The sequence below is a fragment of the Meleagris gallopavo genome, chromosome 1 (assembly GCF_000146605.3).
Source record: "Meleagris gallopavo isolate NT-WF06-2002-E0010 breed Aviagen turkey brand Nicholas breeding stock chromosome 1, Turkey_5.1, whole genome shotgun sequence".
In the NCBI taxonomy this organism is placed as follows: Eukaryota; Metazoa; Chordata; class Aves; order Galliformes; family Phasianidae; genus Meleagris; species Meleagris gallopavo.
The window spans coordinates 129412216-129419629 of NC_015011.2; positions in this window are offsets into that span (position 1 = coordinate 129412216).

The following is a 7414-nucleotide window of genomic DNA, read 5'->3' on the forward strand; positions in this document are numbered from 1 at the left end:
ATAAAACAAAAAGAAGCTCAAATATACCTGATGAGTAGTGGGGAAGGGTTGGCAGTGATTGCCCACTGCTCCTGCAGCAGGGGCAGCCCCTCTGGGTGACTTGATGCAACGGTGTGAGTGTGACAATACAGAACGGTTTTCCCTCCTCACACTTTTGGTGCTCATACAGATTTAGACCTCATTACATTTTTATAGACATAAACCAAAACGAATGAGTGCTTTGATGACTGAACTAGTTTGCAAAAAGTGTTTTAATTTTGTAGTATTGTAAACTTCTTTTATACACACAGAGCTGCTAGATGTATAGTTCATCTATAAATGTGTGGCTTGTGTAGTATCTATTGTGATGCTAATGCTCAACAAATAAACGGATGTAGAAAATTACATTGAAGTGATGATAGAGACAGATGCTCAGTAGCAAAAAAAAAAAAAGCTTTGTTTATTTAACCTTTACTCTGCCATTTCTGTGACTAGACTCTGAAATAATCTTCTCTTACACGCTGTGATGCTCCTGCTCTTCACCTGTCTCACTAAGAAGTCAGATGTGACATTGCCTTGTGGAAACCTCAGGATTCCTTTCCAGTAGGTAAATTATTTGTCCACCTTTACAATTGGTGAACTGACATGGGAGAGAGCATTTAACTTTTCCACATTGTCTTGGGGAGGTAGAAACAGAGCTGTGTCTCCAAACTTGTGTTTCTCTTCCCTCACCCCCACTGCATCATTTCACTCACTGTGATGGTAACATTTCTAAACTGCAAATTCTTCTGCCATATGCTTGGAGGTGATGAAAATTTACATTTATTCATCTCCTTCTGAAGGTAGAAGCTTTCAAATGTGTTCTTGCTATTACATAAACATAAACCTGAAAGCCTTGAAGTTCGTATTGTGCCTGTATTGCTGACAGTAGCTGAGGTCTGATACCTGAGTTAAGAGCAGTCAGATGCATTTAGTCCTGAAGAGAGAGTTCAATTGAGAGGAAATCATATTAAGAATTAAACAATTTGATTGTCAGTTCATTTTCTATGTGCCTGCTTCATGGTATTCTCACTACCACGAGAGAGATTTCTATAAGACAAAGGAAAAGATTTCCAGAAAATATTTGAGAGCTAGACTTTGTGCATTGGCCATCATCTTTATAAGCAAGACACTGAAAAGATGTCTCCTCTCACTTATCTTGGGTGACTAGGTGTTTGGCCCATTGATGGAAAGGAAACCCCAGCTAAAGGGAAGTCTGAATCAGGCCCTCGGCACGCACGTAAGTCTGAAGTTACTCTTTCCTAGCAAAAATCAATACAGGTCCAGGCAGCACTGGGAAAGAATCCAAGACGTCTTTCATAGGCAAAGTAAGGTATTTTAGAAGGGTCTCTCAAAATCTGGTCCATTGTCACATTGTCAGATGAAGCTTTGAGAGAGACTGACTCAGATATAAGTCTTAGTTTTATTTTGTGCAGAGTTATTACAAGCTGTAAACATTTTCTAGCTCCACTCACTGCAATACCCAAATAGCCATTTGAATGATGCACGGTTAAGGCACTTGCATATTCTCCAAAGATGTAGGGATATGTAAAACCTGAGCTAAAATGTGGAAAAACAGTGCAAATCTAAACTTTGGATTGCCAAGAAGCACAGACTAAAACCATATACTCCAGGCTTCTGACACAGGCTCCCCTGCCAAAGCGTGGGCTGGCTACACTTCAGTTTTTGCTTTGTTTTCTTTGTCTCACGTCTCTTGTTGCCTGGTCCAACCCCGCTCTTCATCACCAACCCTCCTTCCAACTGGAAGGCCACATTATGCAGGACATGGCTCAAATCACTTTGTTAGAACCAGATGTTAAGAGCCCAAAACCTGGCATCAAACCATTGGCTCAAATCCGTCTCTGGGACGAAGAGCTTTCTCCTGCTGTCACCATTAGGTGAAGGATGAACCTGCATATTTTCTGCTGCTAGAGAAAGTGTAGGATAGGGGATGAAAATGCCCTCTCCCAACAGAAGATGGATGGGATGCTGGTAAACCAGCAGCAAACTGATAGATGGGCTTGTGTACAGGGACAGAGCAGGCTGCCTCTCTGTGAGCATGTTAGCTGTGTGAACTCATTCTTGGAAACCCAATTCTCAGAAATAATTGTGAATGTGGAATCTGATGTTCAATGCAATGTTTGGGTGAGCGTTTGTTCTATCAGCAGTCATCAGCTGTGGCCTTGCAACATTCAAGTCAGCATTGCCCCAAAGGATAAAGAGGCACAGCCCTTGCTCTTGGGCTTTCCTTACCTCCACCACCTTCCATTCTGATCCCATACGACTCTCCTTGCTTCCCTGACTGCTTTACCTTCAAAGTCCTATACCAAAAAGCATGAGGAACAAACAGAAAATCTTAAACAAACTCACACTGAAATGGCAGGAAGAAAGTGACAAGTGACTTGAGAAAGCATGACCATGTAACTTTCCGAGCCTTATCACATCAGATATGAGTAAGAAGCTCAAATCCTAGACGCATCCCTAATAATTGGTAAGGTTTTTGTTTTTGTCTCCTGCCTGTCGAACATGAATTTCCTGGTCAATACTTCTAAAGCCAAGTCCTAAGTGGATTTTAGAGCATTCTGAAATGCTAGCTTTCATTTCAGGGCAAACCTCAGAAGTAAAACACTTGGTCTTTGGAAGCTCTCAGAGCAAAGGCTTGGGCTCACAGGCATCTGCTGTAGCCACAATCCAAGAGCTGCTGCCTACTCTCCCATTGCGTGTTGCCCACCAGCTCCCCAATCTCTACAAGGCCCTGCAGTGCTCCCCACCAACCTGTCCACGCTAAGCTTTACCCCAACTAGCCTGCTAGTAGTGCCGTGGACAAGGGGACACACCTGAGTGGCTGAGATCAGTCAGTGGAGGATAAGAGCTGTCATTCAAACCCAAAGTGCATGGCAAAGTGATTTTGTCAGCAGCTGACTTAGAGCAGGGAGAGAGACAGAAGGAATAAGAGAATGATGTCTTAGATCCTCTTGCTCAAATTACCTGTAGCAAGTATGAGGCACCTTAACTTGTGTCTCCCTGAGACACAGCAAGTGTCAAGACAAACCTTGTGAGCATGTAAACTTGGGAGTACTGAAAATAATTATCAAAGCTGCTCTCAACTTCAACAGAACTGGTGCTCTGCTGGAATGAAAAGATCTCATTCCTTGCCTTATCACAGCAGGAATCCGGCTATATTAACTCACTCTGTCTGGCCTTAAAGGCTTTAGTGATGTTTCTTTCATTAGAGAGTTATTTTTTTGCCAATTTAGAATCCCATTTCTTCCCCACCAAGTGAACAGGTGGATATCCCACCAGCAGTGGGAAGATAGTGGATGGCAAGGAAAACATAGAAAGGACAGGAGCATTCTTCATGGCATTTAGAAGTAATGAGTGCAATCTCCTGCCTCTGAGGACTTTTTCGAGCAAGGTTTTAGGAGAGAGACAAATGAACCTCAATCAAACAGGAGCTCTACCTGAGTATCTGGAATAACCAGCAACAGAAGTGACAGTAATAGAAGAACTTTGGGACTACCAGGCAGCTCCATCCCCTAGGAAGGACACCGAGGACACACATTTTTAAGTAAAGCGATGTATTCCTTTCTTGCAGATTCAAAAGAAGCTTCATGTTTCCCATCCCCACCTGCAAACAAGGTGCTCAGCTCTCTCTCAATCACATGCAAATTACTCTCCCAGAACACAAAGGAAAAACAACAGTTTAAGAGCAATCTGTTGATATTGTATTTTATACCAAAAATGTACTTCTCCAAATGACAGCTCCCAGCACAATACCACATGCTGTACAACCGTGTTGGCAGATGCTAATTCCTCCCACCAGACACACAGGTAATGAGAGCACATGGGACAGGGTCAGAAAAGGCATCCATTACAGCCAGACATGCTCCTGGCAACTGGAGTCCGGTGAGCAATTACCAAACTCTTTCTGAAGTTTGTAACGTGTCAGAGATGACAGGATTGATAACCACCATAGCTGTGTCATAGCATATTCCGTGCCATGCATATACTAGTGCTTCGTTTCAGGACAGGAATAATGGCAATGTGCTGACACAGAGACTGTCCTTTGTGTTTTCGGGTGATTACGCCTTAACCCTCACTTATAGAATTATGGCATATATGTAGCAGCGTGTTCAAAGGCAGGCTGCAAGATGACTCATCTCACAGTGAACCTGTTTACGGGCAATTAAACCTGAAAATTGCAAGGGGCTGGATTTTGTTCCTGACTGCCAGAGCTGAATGGGGGAAAACACGAGGAGAGAGTGAAGAGCATCGTGGCAGACTCAGGTAAGCGGGATGATGGCAAGCAATGGTTTTCATCCCCTTCTGTCCCATGGTGCAAGTTGTGTTTCTTGCCCCTTCCATGTGCATTTAGGAGGGGCTTCCAGCTGCTAGGTCAGCCTAGGTTTGGGATGCTCACGGCTCCTCCAGGGGACACATGTCACCTTCCCTACACACACCTGAGTGTGTCAGAAGGCTGGCCCTCAGCCTAACCTCTGTGTTTCTCCTATTTCATCAAAACCCATTTATGTTTTTAAATTGGAATTATACTTCTGTCTGCCACTCACTGCAGCCCAATAAAACTAACTCAGTGTGCAAACAAGGCCATTATCCAAGTATTGTTTTACATAACCAGAATGCTGGGGTTGTTAGCATAATGTTTGCATAATGTTTAATTATTTAGTCACAACATAAAACTTGTATCTGTCTCAAAAACATTTTTATGAAATGTCTCAATAATTAAACACCACTATGTTTATTAACAGCAGGGAAGGCTCGTAAAATGAATTAGCCAGAAAGAGACAATGACATCAAGCTACAGTAATCAAAACATGCTGCTCTAAGGTAGGTCCCCGAGCATGGCAAACACCTACAGCAACTCCTACGAGCATCTGAGTACAACACCATTAAAAGCACAGCAGATCAGGCACCAAACCTCGGAGAGATCAGGAAGCCAGAGTTTGATGGCTTAATTCACTCTTTAGTCAATATGTATTGTTTTGAATGGACTCATTTGATTATACTGAGCCCGTTGGAGGTGAGCCCTGTGTCTGTGAGTAACCTTTGGGGTCAGCTGAAGGCCGGTGTGTGACTCGGTGCCAGAAGAGCAGCTTGCTGGTTGTCAGGTCATGTACTCAGGCTGATCAGAACAGTTGCTGTGCCCAACCTCCAAGTTGCTCTCAACTGCTCAAGGGAAAAGCAGAATTTGGAAGCAGAAATTGTTTCCTTTTAAAGGCGTCATCACCCATTAAATTGGGAGGAAGAATCTCGTATGTCCTAGGAGCCATGCATTCTCCTCTAAAATAAAATATTTTAACAAGTGGAACGTTTCAACTTGCATTTAGAGGAAGCATAAAATTCAAAGTTCATTTTATTGAGGCAAGATGGAGATTTATGTTCCCTTTAAATACAACTTTACTCTTTAGTGGTATTTCAATAATGTTACACAGGAAATTAAGCGTGTGTCCTCCTATGCTCTCCCAAGCTTATCTGTTACTTTCTAATGAGGACTCCAAATTGCTCAAACCAATTCCTGAGGCCGGCATGTAGTTAAGAGGCTCCTTTCTGTCCATCAATCTGCATAAAAGCAGCCAAGGAAACCACCTCTTCTCCTCCCCCTATCCTTGTTGCAGCACCTGAGGCCCAGCCTGCACACTGCAGCTCTGCAGCGTGGTGCCAGTGCCCATGTCCGAGTAGGGCTGGCTTTTGTGGGAAGAGCTGAGGAGCTACATGTGCAAAGGGGAAAAGCAAGTGGGAAAGCCACCGTGGGTTTATCTCCTGGGATATGCACTCTCTCCCCCCCCCACACACACATGGCAGCATGAGCCCACACAAGTGAGTTCTGGTGGGGGCTGCTGCCATTTTTCTCAGCCCAGAAGAGCTCTGCGTTCTTTGCTGCTTCAGTGAAGTAGGTCAAGGCAAAAGCAGCCTGCCCACATCTCCTCTCCATGATCACAAGGTAAGATAAATTATATCCTCACTGTAATCGAGGCATCTAAAGAGAAAGTGTGGCATGAAGAGGCAATTCCAAAGCTCAGTGTCTCTCTGGAGAGCAGCTGACTGCATGAGCCGCCATCAGAAGTGACTCACAGCTGCTGCCCTGGGCAGCTGCTGTCCTGCTTGCTGCTGCTGGAAGGAGCTCAGTGCTTGGGCTGAAATAAAAGGAAGGCAGCCAGCCTTCAGGGTACCTGCTGCTTCGGGAAAACAAGAGGAAAGCCACAGAGGAAGAAGAGGAAGCAGCAAAGAGCTGGGCAGTCGTGAAGGCGGCCTGCCTGGGTCTGCGCCACGTAGCAAAGCCGGGTGCTCACAGTGGGCCTGGTGTGGGCTGGCCCTCAGGAGTGCTGGTTTGCTGTGCCAGTGAGCCATGAGTACACCTAAGGCGGGGGGTGAGCACTGATTTGCCAAGAGGTTTGGGACTTGAGGGAGACAGAGCCATGGTGCACAGTGGGCATAGGGCCGTGTACTTCTGTGCTATCCACGGGCAGTGAGCCTGTCAAAATCATCTCCTGCGCTGAGCGCGAAGAGGAAGAGCCAGCACCTTATTATGGTCTCTCTGGTATTTCTTTTGAGAGGGTGGCTCTGTTTTCCTGAACTGATGTTACCTTAATTCTCCTCTTGTCGTGATTTGGAGTGTTGTCTGCTCATTCCAGAATGTTCCTGTTGGCAGTTTGATGTAGGCAGTGTTGTGGAGTGGTTACAGGCAGCTGCAATTAAATTCAGAGGGGGTTAAAAAAGAAAAAAGAGTAAAATAAAGTGAGGATGGGATCTCTTTGGAAAGCACCATTAGCACAGCCTGACTTGGGACAAACTTGGCTCTCCAGTTCAGAAACTCCTGGTTTGAATGGCTTGGTCTGGAAGGGACCTTCAAGGCTCATCTGGGAAACCATCAGTTCACAGAGTTTACTTTCAAAGGTTAGGAAATTACATGTCAATTCTCAACTTCAGAAGTCAAACTATATTTGGGAAAAATGGGGATTTCTTGCTATGGGGAATGAGGAGGACCTCATATGCCACCACAGCTGGTTCAGCGTCCTTAAAGACAGCAGGACAGGCTTCACAGGGACTGTGAGTCTGCAACACGTGCCCTTTTATATGCCAACAAGTAAATAAGGGGAGCCTTGCAGGCTAACAAAAAGAAATCACTGAAAGCACAGTCTGCAAAGGTGTGAGAGGTGGAAGGAAGCAAAATGGCTCTCCATCACTTTGCTTCAACACTTTAGTGCAGAATGAGCTGTGCTCCTAACAGCTCTTGAGAGACGTCTGGGATCCCAGAGAAGGAGGGAGGTCAATGCTTTTCTGAGCGACCTCCTTTTCAGCTGCGATAGGTGAGCCGGGAGGGCTTCCTTCTGGGAACACAGCCAGTGCGCAGAAGAGAACTGGGATCTGCGGGGGAAGC